This window comes from Phascolarctos cinereus, unplaced genomic scaffold (assembly GCF_003287225.1).
Source record: "Phascolarctos cinereus isolate Bilbo 61053 unplaced genomic scaffold, phaCin_HiC Scaffold_7;HRSCAF=346, whole genome shotgun sequence".
NCBI lineage: Eukaryota > Metazoa > Chordata > Mammalia > Diprotodontia > Phascolarctidae > Phascolarctos > Phascolarctos cinereus.
In genome coordinates, this window is record NW_027556180.1 from 38,185,542 (window position 1) to 38,204,014 (window position 18,473).

Below are 18,473 nucleotides of genomic sequence, written 5' to 3' on the forward strand. Positions count from 1 at the left end.
TGTGTATGTATATGTATACACACATGTATGTATATATATGTGTGTGTGTATGTGTGTGTGTGTGTGTGTGTGTATGTGTGTGTACATACATATACACACAGAGCTAAGTGGTGCAGTAGATAGAGTACTGGGCCTGGTATCGGGAAGACTCATCTTCCTGAGTTCAAATTTCCTTTGAGGCTTACTATCTATGCAGCCCTGGGAAAGTCCTTGAACACTTTGCCTCCATATCTTTGCCAAGAAAACCCCAAATGCGGTCACAGAAAGTTGGAACGACCGAAATGACTGAACAACAACAAATACACACACATATACACACATATACACATATAAATGTATATGTATATATACATACACACACGTGTGTGTGTATGTGTGTGTCAAAATAAGTTTAGCAGCACTTGTGGTAGTAAAATATAGGAACCCAAGTAGACACTCACCAATTGGTGAATGGCCCAATGAATCGTGGGATATAAATGGGATGCAATCTTCTTGCACTCTATGAAAGGACAGCTATGAGAAACTGAACAACAGGTAGACAAGAATGAATGGATTCAGAGGGAAGTAAGTCAAACCAGGAGAACAAGACACCCAGTAATTACAGTAATGTAAATGAAAGCCATTCTAAAGAGTAGTTGATATCAGGTTGATCTAAGCTTGTTTTAAGAGAACAGATGATGGAGCCCAGTTCCCTCCTTTCAGCAAAGGGGGAGGATTATGGGGAAAGAATGTAACATATGCAGCCAGACAGGGTCACTTTGTTGTCCTGTTCTGCATAAATGCTTTACTTTGTTCTAAAGGTGAGTTTAACGGGGTGAGGTAATGCATCAGAAAACGACAGTGATTTAAAAAAAATTAAAATAAGCAAATCCATCAGTAAAACATTCTAACATCTTAAGGCAACTAAGTGTCAAGCTTTCACTTTTTTAAGAAAAGATCCTCCTCTAAGCAGCAGAATACATAGAATATGCTCAAAGGGTTCTTTTGTGAACATTCTAGATGTAACCCACAGGCCAGTGCTCCAAATCTTGGGCTTGTATAGACAAGATTCAATTTTGGAGACAGCCCTTAAATGTCATATTTCTTTTGCTCATTTTGTCCCTACCCAGAGTTCCCTCTGGGAAATCTTTAATATGGCTCAAATATAGTCCTTTTCTAGACCTTCACAGATAAAGGTTCCTACTTCCTAATTCTGATCCCTGTATAAGCCTTTGAGGTATTAATGAATACTTGGTACAGGAAAGTTTATTTATCTCACACAAAATGCAGAAAACTCATTAAAAAATCACAATTCTGCTGCCTCTCCAGGGAGTCCCTCTTTATTTCCAGATCCTCATCTAAACTTTCAGACTCATAGAACTACCCTGAAGTTTGAACTCCATTTTGTTTAAAGTTTAGAGTTTATGATACAATTTTATTTTGCTTAAGTGTTCTGGTGGATGGTTATTAAATTTGTATTTCAGAGATCATTTTTCATTTTTCTTAGTGTGTCTATTGTCTCCATCCATGTAAATTTCAATCTTTCTTTAATTTAGTAGAGTATAATTAAGAATTGTAGTGGCTGAGAAATTCATTACCTGCTCATCTGGAGATAAATATCTCCAATCTCAGCCAGGCTGGTCCTGAGACCATAGAGAGTTCATCACTGGGCCTGACCTCAAGCCTTCCCCGCTTGGACGTGGGGTCATGTTTTGCTGCCATACCTTTTGTGCGGCCAGGCTCACTTTCATAGCACAAGCACATAACTCCTTGGGTTGGATTGTGGGAGAAGTTCAAGGTTATATATCTAGTTTTTAAATTGAAAAAAGTTTTTACTCCTGGAAGGGTCTTTAAAGTTCCCCATGCAAGAGTCTCTTCTGCAATGTCCTTGACATATGGTTACTATGTGGTATTAGATGCCACCATCATTGGGCAGCAACTTTTCTTCCTCAAGAATCATGTTACTTCATAATGAATGACTGAGGCTCTGGAATTACTCCTGGCTCTATTGTTTTGATGGGTACTGCTAGAAGTGATATTTCTGCACTCTGTTGGATAATAATCTCTTAGGGTTTCTAAACATTTTCATGAATATTCTAGATTTTCTGCCAAGATAATCTTCCTATAGCACAAATTTTACCATATTACACTTCTGCTTAAATTTCTTCAATGGTTCCCTATGGCCTTAAGAAAAAAAGAAACTCTTCAGATGGGCGTTTAACACTTTCTTTACAATGGATAAAATCATAATTGCTCATGGATAGACTGAGCCAATATAATAAAAATGATAATACTTCTAAAATTAATTTACTTATTCAGTGCCATACAAATCAAACTATTGAAGGATTAGTTAATAGAGCTAGAAAAAAATAATAAATTCATCTGGAGGAACAAAATATAAAGAATCTCACGGGAAATGATGAAAAAGAAAAGTGGAAAGGGACGGGCTAGTGATGGCTAGCAGTAACAGACTTCAATTTGTCCTACAAAGCAGTAATCACCAAAATTATTTGGCACTGGTTAAGAAAACTGCTGGGAAACTAGAAAGTAATCCAGTAGAAATTAGGTATCAGCCAACATTTCACATTATATTCCAAGAGGGTGACACCATGAACAAATGAGAGGATCAAAGAAGAAAATACTTTTTCACAGTTAGGGGAATAATTTATGACCAAACAAAGAATACAGAGCATCACAGAAGATGCAATGGACAATTTGATTATATACAAATTTTTAAAAGTTCTTACACAAATGAAACCAATTTGGCTATGATTAGAAAGGATATAGGTAACTAGGGGGAAAATCCTTGCATCAAGTTTATCTGATATAGGTCTCATTTCCAAGATGTATTTCCATGATGGACTTGGTTCAAATTTATAAGAATAAGAACCAGTCCTCAATTAATAAATAGTGAAAGGATATCTCCAGTCATTTTTTAGAACAAGAAATTCAGGTTCTCAACAGCCATATGAAAAAATGTTCCAAATCACTAATTAGCAGATAAATCCAAATTAAAATAATTCTGAGATTCTACCTCACATTGATAAGACAGGTAAAGTTGACCAAAGGAAGGAAAATGGCAAAATGTAGGAAAAACAGATATAGCAATGAACTACTGTTGGAGTTATGAGCTGACACAGACATTCTGGAAAGCAGTCTGGAAATATGCTCCCCAAATCACTCAGCTGTGTGGACACTTTTACCCAATGATAATCACTACTAGGTCTATGCTCCAAGAGACAAAAAGCACCTACATGTACACAATTATAGGAGCCAAATATTTTGTGGTGGCAAAGAACTAGAAACTAACAGGGTACTGCCAATTTTGGGAAATGGCAGAGTGAATTATGGTCTATGACTAAAATAAGATAGCACTGAGATGTAAGAAATGATGAAAGGGATGGTTTCAGAGAAACTTGGAACATATATGAAGAGATAAAGAATGAAGTGAACAGAACCAGAAGAATATTTAATAAAATAACAGCATCATAAAAACAAACAACTTTGAAAGACATTGCATTGATCAATGCAATGATCAACTACAATTCCAGAGGACTCACAATGAAATATACTACCCACCTGCTGACAGAAAAGTGCCAGATTCAGATTACAGACTGAGACATATTTTTCTTGGACATAACCAGTGAGGGAATGTGTTTTGCTTGACTATGCATATTTGTTACAAAGGATTTGCTTTTCTTTTTTCATTTCTGTTGTGGTAAGGGATGGAACAGAGAGAAAAAATATTTTTAATCGAAAAGATGAATAAAAATTTTAAAAGTCTTTCTAAGAAAAACAAGGTATTACATAATAGAAAATTTCAGTTTTGAATGGAATTCTTTTTTCCCCTCTTTTTTGCTATGTGTATGGAAATGCCCATTTTATTTGGGTTTTTTTTTTGGTTTGAAAAGAGAAGGAAGAAAAGAAGGACTTCTGGGTGTGGAGAGATGATTATTAAGGTAGTTGAGCAGAAAGCAAAACATGTCTGTTTATGCCTTTCCTTCAAAGCCTAGTAGTTTCCCTCATCTTCCTGCCCTTTGCCAGCACTGTTTGGGGAGAGATTCTAATCTTATGTAATACTTTAGCCTTCTGGCTAGCTATATTTAGGTGATAAACATGTCTGAAGTAATGCAAATGTCAATCATTTCTCTGAGGCCTCCCTATGAACAGTTTATAACTCCTTGAGAATTTGAGACATCAGGTATGATACTACTGAGATACTGCAACGTAGTGTGGAGTTAAACTTTGGTTCTTGGGCTACACCAATGGAGTATAAGCTCTGGTGGGTCCTATGGAACTGGAAAGACTTTGAGGATGGGCCTAGTTATAGACTGTATGTCATCCAAAGATAAGCCTAATTATGTCTGGAAAGCTTGGTCACTAGGTGGGTTACTGGGAGGTGAATTTTTTTTTTTATCAATGGTAATTCTGAAAGACTTTCTACCAAGAGAAATTCTGGTGTGCAGAAATAATAGTCAGTACTACTAATAATGAAACTACATATTTTTGAAATACAGAAGCAATGGAATTTGAGTTTTACTTATGTGGCACCTTGAATGCTACCTTTCACACAAAGGGGTAGAAGAAGTACACCAGATTCTGTGGTTCCACAGTGATTCAGAACTATTACTTATGAGCCCCCACTAGCGTGTTCGCTTTTCAAATTCAGCAAGAGAATATACTTATTTCAAAATAATGCTTTTAAGATTCCCATCTAGATTTGCATCTAGTATAATTGTACCTCTTCAGAATATTTTAGAAATTGTTGAGAGGGGGGTGTCTGTTAGAATGGAAAGGATTGTTCTTAAAACATCTACATTATGTGTCATTACTATGAAGTAATTAGACTGATTTGACAAACATGCTAGAACTTAAACATGTAAGTGACTTTTACTGTCTTTAAAGTAATAACTTAGGAGAAGGAGGCACTGCTGATAGAAGGGTATAAACTTATTTTAAAAATATTCAAAATTAATTTAGAAATTTCCTTTTGGACATGTCTTAAGAACCAGTTTTTGTACCTCATGGTATCTTATACATAGTAGATACTTGATAAATAAATGGTGAATGAATGCAGGAACAAAAAACCCCAGCTCATGATTTTATAATCATGGACCCACACTAGCAATCTCTGACAAAAACTTCTGGCTGTCATCAAAAATCAAATTTACCTTCAAAGGATGAAGTTTTGCCACCACTCTGTGTGTTCAAAAGAATGTGACACAGGCCCTGAAGTTCATTCCAAGAAAAGGCATTTCAGTAATGCTTTAAGCACCAGCAGCATCATTCGAATAAGTATATAGCCTCTCACAGGGGTACTACTTAGAAGGAGACAATACTCATGTGGATTTGTAAGTACTGATGTTTATTGAAAAAAATTTACATCTTTTTGTGTACTCATAGTTTATATGAGAATATTCACCAGGAACTGAAGAGCATTTTCTTAGGGAAGTCCTCTGTTTTTTCTCATAAAAAAGCTGTCTCCTTGTATTTCTCCTGAACATACGGGCTTTTATTCTCTCTCTGTTGTCCCATTTCATGGTCATCTTTTCAAATCTGCTGGTGACGTGCCATCCTGCCCAAAATCACTATGCAGATCTTAAGAAGCGCTGGGAGGGGAGGCAGCTAGGTTGCGCAGTGGATAGAGCTCTGGCCTTGGAGTCAGGAGGACCTGAGTTCAAATTCGGCCTCAGACACATAATACTTACTAGCTGTGTGACCCTGGGCAAGTCACTTAACCCCGATTGCCAAAAAGCAAAAAAAAAAAAAAAAAAAAGGAATGCTGAGAGGGAAAGAAGCCATTTGGTGCCAGTTTCATCTCTCTTCTGTGCCTCTTACTTCATAGAATTCTAGACTTGGAAGGAACTACAGTGTCCATAGAGAACAATATGTACTCTATCAAAGAGGATTCATTTTATAATATAAGATGTGATATGGCACAGTATTAGGAACTTTGGATATGGCATTAAAGGACCTGGGTTCTAATTCTGACTCTGTTGCTTTTGTGACCTTGGGCAAGTCACCTCAACTCTTTGAGCCTCCTCTATAAAATGAGCGTCTTGAATTGGGTCCTTGACAGCTCTAAATCCATGATGTTATGACACCTGGCAAGTGACCATACAGGCTTTGCTGATGATTTCCAATGATAAAAAACCCAGGGGAAGAGGTCTAAAATCTGTGATCCTCTGGTCCCAGGACAAATAAAAGAAAAAAATTTTGGACCACCAAGAATGAGCCTGGTTTGAGACTGCAGTTATGTTAGGAATGCAGGGTTAGTTTACTATCGGGAAAATTAGAAACATGAAATATCATGTAAATGACAAAAAATGATAAAAATGACATGATTATATCAAGGGATGCTCCAAATGCTTGTTGTCAAAATCTAACACTCTTTTCTGTTAAACAAGAGAAAACAAAATGCACAGACATATACACCTCTAGAAACAAAAATAAATGGACCTTTCTTCAGTATAGTAAGTTAGTGTCTATTTAAAACCTACAGCCAGGCTTATACGTATGTTATGGAGAAGCTTTCTGATATGATCAGAGCTGAAGCAAAGATGTCTATTAGCACCACTATTATTTTAGAGAGTGTTAGTAATGCTAGCTCTAACAATAAGATGAGAAGAAGGAATTGAGGGAATGAGTATGGACAAAGGGGAAACAAAATTTTCTACTATGTCAGATACCACGATGGTTTATCTAGAGACCCCAAATGATTCAAATAAAAATGAATTGAAGCAATGAATAATTTTAGCAAAGCCTCAGATAGAAAATAAATTAACATAAACTAGCAGCCTTTCTCTGTATTGACAAGACCCAGGAGGAAGAGAGAGAAAAAAAAAAATAATCTGTTGAAAATATTTGGGAATCTATCTCCTTCCTAAAGTGAGATAATCGAACTCAGTCCTGCGCCCCCCCCCCCCATGTCTCTTCTAGCCTGAACATTCTAGGATTTGGTGAAATCCACATGAGCTGGCGCCTCTCCTGTGAGCTAGGGAGGTGAGATGTGAGGACTGGGGCATGCTTTGTGATTCAAAAAAACAGTTCCTTTTTTTAGGGCTATGCAAAGGATTTGGCAGGTGGGAAACTGAAGGGGATCTCCTGGCTACCGTCGAAATACTCTCATAAGCCTGCCTGCTTTCTGTTGTGGTTCACTTCACCCTCTTCCTGGCTGTGTGTAGAAGGAACTGGGGAAAGTCCCTGGGTGAATGTGTTTGTGCCTGACTTGGTGTCTGCACGTAGAGCCCCAGATGTGCAGACATTGCATAATGGAGACTCTCTTGATCTCTTCTGAAAATATTTTTTAAGGGCAAGTTAAACTGCGAAGTGATCCCTCAGACTTTAAAAATTTAAGGACGCATACAACGAGGACTCAAAGAAGAAAGTGGGGGCCAGAGTTGATGCTTTGATTCCATTTTACCAATAGTTCATCAGGTATATCCTGGAAAATACATTGTATAAATTTTCTGATCCAAGTAACATGACTAGAGTATTGATTTAGAAATGGTGGAAACCTCAGATACCATCTAGTCCACCCTCATCATTTTACTTTTGAACTTAGGCTGGGACAGGTGGAATGACTTGTCCAAGGTCACACAGGATTTGAACCCAAGAGCACTGACTTTTCCCACTGCACTATACTGCTTTCCAGAATGGAGAGTCCCTCTCCTCCTTTAAATTAATAAATCAAACAGGCCTGAGAGCATGGCTAGCCTTAGGAGTAGCCACAGCTCTATGTGGTGGGTTTTGGGGGATTATATTAGGGATCCATGAGGAAGCATCAGGTTCCTCTGACTTTGGCAAGCTCAGTAGAATAAGGAAGGACTCACAAGATTTTTGTCAAGGGTGCTGCTGTCACCGACCTTGTGACATAGACTCTTCACTGCCCAGCTCTTCAGTAATTCTGTGTTTAATGCCCTCAAGCCAATTACAGCTCAGTCTAAGAACAAGATTCAGGTTACACACACACAACATGCAGAAATGTAGATACATGCACGAGGGATAAGGTAACCACACTCCCCAGAGTTAGACTGACTTCCTCCTTTCTTTCTCTCCTTCCTTCTCAATACACAGCCTGTCCGTCTTCCTGTTCCTGCCCAATCCCAACAGCAACGTAGGAGCGGGGCTCTTGCCTTTATCTGCTGTCTAGGCATGCCTTGGGGATGTGTGCCTTCCTTCTCTGTAATCCTTGCTTTCCTTCAACGATCATCTCAAAAGCTAGCTCCTCCGTAGGGCCTTTCCTGATCTCCCATGCTGCTGCTCAAGTCTCTGCCCAGCCATATCTTGTATGTTATTTGGCACATCTTTTACATCTATGTGTATGGAGAGGCAGCTTCTTGTAATAATTAGTGTAGTGAACTTGGAATCAGAAGAACCTCATTTCCTCATCTTTAAGTGGTGAAAATAGCAACCCCTAGCATTGCTGTGAGGTCAAATGGAGTAATATTTGTATGTCAACCACTTTGTAAACCTTCGAGTGCTGTATACGTGTTATCATTATTATTGTTGTTGTTGTTGTTATGGAGGAAGCAGGGGGGAAAGAGTGTTTATAGAATGCCTATTGTGTGCCAGGCACTTTACAAATATCATCTCATTTGATCCCTGGGAGTTAGCTACTATTATCACCCCAATTTTACAGTTGTGGCAACTGAGGCAGTGACTCACCCAAGGTTGCACAGCTGCTAAGTGTCTGAGAATGGATTTGAACTCAGGTCTTCTAGACTCCAGGCCTGGTACTCTGCCTACTATACCATCTAGTTGGTCTAATAATTATTATATATTTAAAATAATAATAATAATAATAAAAGAAACAAGTCCACACACTCCAGGTTAAATGTCTCTGGTTTAGGTCATTATTGTTATTATATGTTTGCCCCTTTAAAATGCAAGCTCCTTAAAACTTCGATTTCTGTTTTTGTATCCTGTTGTACCTAGAGGTGAATAAGTGCATAGCAAATGCTTGTGGATGGATGGATGGATGGATGGATGGATGGATGGTTTACCGTGAGGCAACCTTAGAGCAGTCAATGGCTGGTGCCCTTCTAAGGCCTGTTGGCAGCAGCTGCTATCTTCCTGCCCCATAGTTCAACAATCCTGCTTTTCTGATTGGGGTTTCAGGCTCTGGGGAGGCTCAGCTAAGAGTACCTTCCTCACTGGCTGTTAAGGCCCAAAGTCCCAAATTGGAGATTTATTCCATAGGATGTTGAATGAAGGCTCTTCCATCTTGAGGGTAAGAAAAATCCAGGAAATGCAAATACTCCTGGGGGTCTGGGGGTGGGGGAACACCTCAAGCCTTCACCTATTTTGCAATTTTGCTTAATTGAGCCCTGCCCACAAGACTGTGGCTCTGGGCTGATGTTGAGGCAGACTCACTGACACACACAAATGGAAGCTGACTGAAAGTGACTCACTGGCAGAAACAAACTTTGGGGGAAATAATTTAAAAAAATAAGGACATTCCCTCCACTGTGGTTTAGGAGAAAGGGTACTGGAGCTAAGGTCAGAAAATCTGGGTTAGAGTCCCAGGTGTGACATTTAACTAGCTGGGGGATGATGACTCAGTCACTTGGCCTCTCCCTGGGACGAAGTGACCTCCTTTATAAAATAAAAGGCTGGACTAAATCAGTCTTTTTAATAGGGGGTTTGTGAATCTGTTTTACAAATATATATATTTTGATGACTGTATTTCAATATAATTGGCTTCCTTTGTAATCCAATGCATTTTATGCATGTAAAAATATTATTATGAGAAGGGATCCATAATACAAAAAAAAAAAGTTAGGAACCTCTGGTCTAAATGATCTATACCAGGGATGTGCTGGAGGGACTTTACTGCACCAATCTACAAATCAGGGCTTGATTTACTGTTTTGTGGATTGTGGAGACTTAAGAAAGTGATGCAGAAAGTGTGAATAATGGGCTTTCTACTTAAAAGTATGTCCTGCAGCACCCCTTCCCCACCCCCATCCCCAAAGCTGGTTGTTAAACATTTACCAGCTTACTCCTGCCTCTGCAATCCTTTCTAACTCTAGTTCGCAGGATCTTAGCCTGTGAAATATTACATTATAAATGTACGTACTAAATGCCGGCTTATTGTCCTATAGATATCGAATACTGTTTATCTCTTCTCCTATGGAAATAAAACCCGTTGGAATTTATGAGGCTTGACATTTTTTTTTCTCAGATTTTTATTCAAAACAATTTAGAGGGTATGGTGGCTCTTTCCCTTTTATGAGATGCATTGTGGTAAACTGGAATGTATCCTAGCCTTAGGCAAGTCGACAAGCATTTATTAAGGGAATTGTGCCCAGCCCCGGGAATAGGAAGAAAAGCAAACCCAGTCCTTTCCTTCAAAGAGTCTGTGTTCTGATGGTGGAGACACTTGCGAATAACTAATTTATCACATATGCAGAGTAGATGGAAGGTTTTCTGAAAAAATAAGGCACTAGCAGATCTGGGTTCAAATCTCTGTGGTCTTTACATCTGTGAAAAGGGGATAATCATACTAGTGATTCTTACCTCAAAGGGGTGCTGTGAGGCTAGTCCTTTGTAAACTTTGTGCTATATCGGAGTGAGTTATTATTACTCATAAAGAAGTAAATATTTCCCCTCAGTAGAACGGAAGCCTTTTTAAGGCAAGGGCTGTTTCAAAGACAAAAGTTTTTGTATTCTCTGGCACCTGGTACAGAGCTTGGAGCTAAATAAATGTTCTTGGTGTTGATTACTCATTACCAGGAATGTGAACCTCGGAGTCTTAACTCTCAGTTTTAGCAACCAGGACAGGAAATGTGTCTTCACATCAACAGTTTTTGCTGGGTGGGGGAGGGGGAGATTTCTTAACATTTCTCGGTGGGGGATGAGATCCGAGCACACAGTCTGTACGTAGTCAGAGGGACCTCAGACACCGTAGGCAGACAGAGAGGCAAGGATACCAACCCCTGTAGGTAAAGATACGAGCTGTCTACCCCGAAGGCTGCCTCCGGAATGGTCAGAGCAGGTCACTGCTCCACTGATGTGGATGGTGGGCTCTAAATTTCAGTCTTCTCCCTTGGTTGTCCTGCCCTGGTTATGGCTCTGGAGCCATCAGAGAACCATAAGAACCCACAGTGGTTCTGCCAACAGAACGCAGGCTGTTAACACGTGTCCTCTGAACTAATCAGTGGAAAGTGAAGAGTCTGGCAGAGATCTGGTCTTGCAAGGACCCTTTAAAGCTCCCCAATTCTCTGGTCCATTTGTCAAGTCCTACATTTTACTCCAAAGTTTAAGGGCATCTGTGATTACGGTGTAAAGAGTAATGAATGTGCAGTCAAGGACCTGAGTTCAGCTACTGGCTCTGTCCCCTAACTACCTGTGTGGCCTCAGCCCAATAATTTCCCTTCTGTCGGTTCAGTTTCTCATCTGTAAAGTGAAGGGCTTGGCCTGGATCAGAGGGTCTTGTGTGTGTGTGTGTGCGTGCACGCGCGTGGGGGACCCCCGGCAGTCTGACGAAGTCTCAAAATGTTTTAATTAAAAGCATAAAATAAAATATAAAGGAAATCTATAATATTGAAATGCAATTATTAAAAAACAAACAAGTTCACCGTTCCGAGGTGAAGCACCTTTTACCTAGATAATCTTCTAGGTCCTTTCCGGGTCTAGATTCATGATTTTGTGAATGAGGTCCAGGTCGAAATGCCCTTGAAGGATGACATTACCTCAAGGCCCAAGGGCATGCTCGGCCCTGGGACAGCTTCAGGGCAAGTCAAAACTACATGCTCAGCCACATGCTCCCAGTCCCCCACCCCCACGGGCCTGCAAACCGACGTCAGGGTGTCTCCAGGGTACCCCTCGCCCCCCAATCTTCTGCAGGGGCGGCATGCACGCGTGCATGTACACATGCACGCACACAGGCATGCACGGTCAGCCTCCAGCTCGACCAGAATAGCCACAGCCCTCGGCTCCAAATCCAGCCCCGCCACATGGCCAGCGCTCCCCAGGCTCGGAGGGGAGGCGGCGGAGATCGGTTATTTCTGCAAGAAGAGTTTTTGACACAACATAAACAACCCCTGGGATGCTGGAGCCCCGGGCCCCACCGGGCCGCATCCATCCTCCGCCTCCGCCTCCGCCTCCGCCTCTTCCCCCTCCTCCGCCCCAGCCCCCGCAGCAGAGGCAGCTCAGGCAGCGCAGCGGGGAGCCCATCCCTCCCCCCCTCCCCCGAGTCTTCCTCCGCCTCCACCCCCCCTCAGGAGCGCGCTCATTTTCGCTCGGCCGGTCACCGCCGTCTGCCTTAGATGGATTCCACCCCACCCCCCTCTCCTTTGCTCAGTCATTCAGACTTGGAAAGTCAATAACACGCTGACATCATCAGTGGTTTGTGTATTATTACACTGCTACTTTCCAAAGGGCCGTGCACCCTCTAAGAGAAGAGCACTACGGCCGGCCGGTGCCTAAGAGAAGCGCAGTGAAACCCGAGCGGGGCCGCCTTCTAGGGGAAAACCTGGGCAGAGCAGCAGGGGGTCAGCGATCCAGGCCTGGGCTGCCTTAGCACGCGAATCCCTCTTAGATGTCTCCGTATGTCGAATGTATACGTTTATCCCAGAGTGACAGTGACTTCAGTTTCTGCAGGGAGAAATCTAGCATGTGTTTAAGAAGCCTTCTGAAATGCCCTCCCAGAGAGAAGTGATGCTTTCACCTCCCAGTCCTCGGGGAGCCTGGGGGTTGGCATCTTTAGACTGGCGTGTGTGTGTGTGTGTGTGATGTAACCGTTACTGGGGTGATGCGTGAGGTCTCCTCGTGGGGCACCCAGGGCTGGGACCCAGGGGGCTCTCTCTTGGTACCTTTGTGCCACCGAAGGCAAACAGAAAAATGCTAAGAGATTTATGGTATAATGCAGGTTTGCAACAGGAAAAAAAAAAGGCCGAAAGTGGCTTAGAGAAGATGTTTCAGAGTCCAAGGGGGAGGTGAATCACTTTGCCCTTTATCAGGGGCCATTATGTCCTTGCTGCTTTGGACAGTTCCTTTTCTTAGGCACTATTTTTAGAATGCTCATGTATATTTTAGGATTTTTTTCTCCTGCTTGATTTTTATGTTACCTTTTAATGACCTAAACATGTATTAATTAATAGTATGTGTTATTACATTTTTGCCCTTTAGATTTGCAAAGAGCAGGCTTTTAAACATTAAAATGCTATAACCAACTCCAGATCCACCCATTGTGGTTCCATCTGAAAATTTCTTTATTTATTTACACTGAAGGATGATTTCCCTCGGGTCCTTGGAGTCTTCTGGATTTTCTCAGTACAAAAATGGCTTGTAGGGCTGCCAGACTGGGCTTTTCTAGGTCTTAGGAGGCTTCAACGTGACAGCTGATTCTTCAGGGACAGTACCCGTCCCCCTTCACCTCCTGATGTTCAGGCCCCCATGGCCCAATTCCAAACTACTTTTCTAAGCCTTTTCAAAGACACGTGATGAGACATCCAAGAAAGAGGTTTCTTCTGGTTTTTGCATACCCCACCTTGCATCTCAAAAAGTATGAAGCTGATTTGGGCTGCTCTTTCTTCAGCCTGCTAAGGGATGCTGAACCAGGTTGTTCCTGTAGCCCTTAGCACAGTCTGGCACGTAATAGGCTCTTATTAAATATTTATTCACTGACATTTATTAATTAATTAATGTAAGTCTGCTTTGTTGATTCCTGAAATCAAAATGGAGTGAGCTATACAGGGGAAAACATATACCTCCCTCACCACATCTAGCCATATGGTTTATGTTCCAGCTACCTGGGGACGGTCAACCCAGACTTGAGCCAATGTCCAATGAGTCATAATAATGACAATAATAATGTTTAATAATGACAATAATAAGTAATAGCATTTATAAAGCACTTTTAGGTTTGAAGAGCACTTTACAAATATTATCTCATTTCAACAATCCTAGGAGATAGGTACTATTATTAGACTCATTTTACAGATGAGAAAACTGAGGCAGGCAGAGGTTAAGTGACTTGCTGAGGGTCAGACATTAAATGTCTCAGTCTGGATTAGATGCAGAAAATAGAAATGGCATAAAACATAACAAAACTTCCTAATTTAGAGATCAACTCCTGGAACTAGTTCATTAAATAGTCAACAAGCATTAAGTCTTTACTACATTCCAGCCAGTGTGTTAAGCTGTATACCAAGAATAGATCAAAACCCCAAACAGAAACAAACAAAAAAAACCAAACAAACCCAGTAACCCAATCCCTGTCCTCCGGGAATTTACATTCAGGAGGAAGAGATAGCATGATAAATGTAACAGAATATATCAATTGAGAGTTGTCTGATAAGACTACCTCCACATGAGAAAGGCTGGGGACTGCTTCCAGGACAGTCCTTGATAAGTGTAATGAAAGTGTGTTGAAGAGACTGGGGCCCATCTGTAGACATGTGGTAACTGGTTCTGCTCTGTTGACCGGCAGTGAATGGCATCTTTTTTGATTGGTTGCAGTTGTAGAATTAGAACTCAGGGAATCTTCCAAAGGCTTTGAACAGCCTCTTTCTTGGTGGAGCTCTGCTCTTGCTTTTCTGAGAGACAGTGCTCTAAGGGATGAAGCCTCTCTCTCCAAGCTGGCCTGTGTCCTGGGCTTTCCTCTTTTGATTCACAATTTGATCTTTTAGGTGATGGAGATTAATCTGGAAATCTAACTCTGTGAGTTATGAAAGGTCATGGGAGGGAGCCTCCAGGAGTCTGAATTCATGCCAGGTTTTGTAGCCAGTCCAGCATCAATACCCCAAGGAGCAAAGAGTGACCTTCTGGACCCCACCCTGTCGGAGTATCTCAGCGGAGGAGTCAGCCAACAGTGATGTTGCATTGGATTTGAACTTGGTAGGAGCCATGCTGTGCGAAGTCTGTGCCCACTCTTCTCAGAAATTAAAGTGGTGGTGGCAGGGAGGGGGTGTTGTGCCTCCATGGGAAGGGGAATATTTGCACTTTCGTTGGCCTTATGAAGTAAACATTGCTTTGTAAAATCTAATTAGGATTAAATGATTAAATGGAACTGGGGCTCTAGTTAACTGGTGGCTAACAGTGAGGACAACACAAATGATGAAGACCTAGGCAGGCTGTTGGCAATAGAAAAGGGATATCGCAAATCCCTCATTACCTCTAAACCTCTGATTAGATGTAGCAGCCTGGCTCTGGGATAGTAGACCTCACAGCAGAATGTGCTTGCTATGTAAATAACCATATACAAGATAGATACAGAACAGACTGAAGGTCACTAAAAAGGAAAGGCACTAGCAGCTGGAGGTAAGGTGGGTAGGAACGGGAAAGGCTCCCAGCAGAAGGTAGAATTTAAGCTGAATCTGACTCTCCTTTTTGCATGCCATAATCATGCCAAACTGCCTTTTTTGCTATTTCTCACATTTTTTTAAATCTCTATTGCAGCTCAGCACTCCTAAGCTCAAGCAATCCACCAACCTCAGCTTCACTAACAGTAGAAACTACAAATGTGTATCACCATGCCTGGCTGAAGCTATTCTTATAGAACCCAAATGCTAGAAATAGGCATGAAAAGTTAATGTAATAAGCCTTGGAAATCATTCAAGGTCAGTACTGGGGATAGCTACACCAACAACATGCTTTGTTCCATCATGAGCACTTTGATGCCTTATTCTTTGGGAGTTCTGTAGCGAGACTTGACACTAGAGAAGGTCATAGATTTAAAGCAGAAAGGGACTTTACATACAGACCATCTAGTCCAATCTCTTCATTTTACACATGGGGAAACTGAAGCTCAGAGAGGTCTAGTGAATTGCCCAAGGTCACACAAGTAGTTAAGTGGTGCAGCTAGGACTTAAACCCAGGTTCTCTGATTTCAGGTGTGGGGCTCTTTCCCTGCTGCCTCCCAGAAAGAGAAGAATCTTACTATGGGCCTCTGGCATCATCCAAGGATTGGTGGTTTCCCTGGCCATATTTCCACTGACCTGGGTCTGCCACACAGGTTGTGACCAGAGGCCATAATGAAAGCTCATTATTTCCCTGGAACTTTGGCTGGCGGCTTATCTGAATGTAGTTATGTTTCCTTTCCCCCTTCTAGCTCAAAGATCTGAACTGAATTCAGGAAGAACTCTCCTGCCGTCTATAGATCTGGTGACCATATTTTTTTTTTTGAACCAAACACTTGGACGCATTGTCAGATGTAGGATAGTTCTTCATTACGAGTACATTTTCTTTTTTTTTGAAGTCAGCCCTATCTTAGAATATCCTTGGCATGTTGGTGATGGGGAGAGTAACTTCCAGTGGATCTTGGGTCCTGAAAGGGATCATCAGATGCTTGGGACAACATTATGTACTCTAAGGAATTAGCCAAGAGCTCCTGGGCCAGGCTTAAGAAGAAGAGCTTCCAAGTACAAGATGGGGAAATTGTGAGGCTAAATGATGGTTCTGTGAAAAAGATGTAGTTTTAGTGGACTGCAAGCTCAAAATGAGTTAACAGTATGAAAGAACAACTAAAAAAAAGAAACAATACCGGGGCAGCTAGGTGGTGCAGTGGATAGAGCACCGGCCCTGAAGTCAGGAGGACCTGAGTTCAAATCCGGCCTCAGACCAAACACTTGACACTTACTAGCTGTGTGACCCTGGGCAAGTCACTTAACCCCAATTGCCTAAAAAACCCCCCAAAACAACACAATACTGCATTGAGAGATGTCACGTTCAGAATGAAGGAGGTAGGTGCAAAATACTTTACCCTGGTTAGAACACTATACTTATGAAGCTGATTTTTTTGAACCTGAGTGAAACCACTTTACATCTATTTCTACTAAATTTTATCTTATTAGATTTGGCCCACAGTGTTAGCGTGTTGAGATCTTTCTGGACACTGATTCTATCTCCAATGTGTTTGCCTTACCTCCTAATTTCATCTCCCACGAAAATTTGACAAGTATGTCATCTGTACCTTTAGAACTAATGCTCATAGTCATGGATCCAGCAGAGTCAGTCACCTACATCAAGCCATTGATAAAAACAAAAAAACTGGATAGGACAAAAATCAAGGATCCGTTCACTTAGGCCATTAGTTGATATTAACCCACTATGGGGCACTGAGAGCCATCATCCAGTTAAAAAAGAAGGCTCTGGTGCTGGGTGTCTCAGCCCTGGTGGGACATTTATGGAGGTTATGCATTTCAACATTACTGGACAAAAGTGTAGAAGAAATATTGAGTTTTTATGTTTTCATAGAAGTTTTAGTATCTCCTTCACTCTATCTCTCTCTCTAGGATAGCACTGTCTAGTGAGTGTAGGTTATTGTAGTTTAGAAGGCAAACTCTGACTGTTCCCTGAATTTCTGTTCCTTATGTTAACTTATGTTGACTCCTAGTTGCTTTTGACCTTTATGCATAGTGAATATATTCACAATAGGAAGAGACAAAATGGCATATAGTATTTTACTCTGGGAAGAGAATCAACAAAAACAAATAAACCATATATAATAATAATTGAATAATACATGATAAATTTTTTTAAAAACTGTTCACTGCATTCCCACAGCCTTTCCCAGACCCCAGTAGTCTTGAGATAGTAAGTACATAAGCCTCTTTGAAACCCCCAGGAGTTGGGGGCAGAGCCAAGATGGTGGAGTGAAAGCAGCAACTTGTTTGAGCTGTCCTCCAAACCCCTCCAAATACCTATAAAAAATGTCTCTAAACAAATTTTAAGGCAGCAGAAATCACAAAAAGACAGAGCGAAACAAATTTCCAGCCTAAGATAACCCGGATAATTCATCAGAAAGGTGTACCTGCCAGGCTGGGAGCGCAGTGTGTGCATGCAGGCTGCAGCGAACCTGGAGCAGGCCTCAGAAGACTGAATCGGGGGCAGTTGTGGCGGTTTCCAGACTCCTCAATCCAGGTATGCCAAAGACAACTTAGAAGGTCAGTGGGAAAAGTCTGTTTCTGTGGTGCTGAGAGAGGAAGGCAGGGCCTCAGATCCAGTTCCCTGAGAACTCGGCCTTGGGGTAGGCAGCTACTTCCCGAGCTTCGGGCCCACAGACTGAGGGGGAATCCAGTGGCTGATCACAGAGGGATTGCAGGGATCTCTTTGCCAGTGCTGAGGCAGGAATCTCTTGCTTTGCCCGTGCTTGGATCTGGGTCACAGTTCGCGGGGTGTGGGTGAGGAGGAGTGCTGGCATGTGGAGCTGTAGTAGCTGTGGACAGGAACCTTCCTCACAGTTCAGGACAGAAAGGAGTGCTTGTGGTCACTAACAGACCAGAGCACAGGCCAGGAAAGGAGTACACACCTCACCCATTATCATACCACCTTGCAAGAACTGAAAATTTATGGGTCCCTACAAGTATCTCTGAAAACAGCTATATAAACCCCTGAAGCTTGGGACAGTGCATTCTCTACATTGGAAGCAGACTCTTACCTTAACAAAGAGTTTAAAACTCAAGTAATTGGCCAGGATCATGAGCAAGCAGCAAAAAGAGTCAGACTATATTATCTTACTTTGGTGACAAAGAAGATCAAAATATACA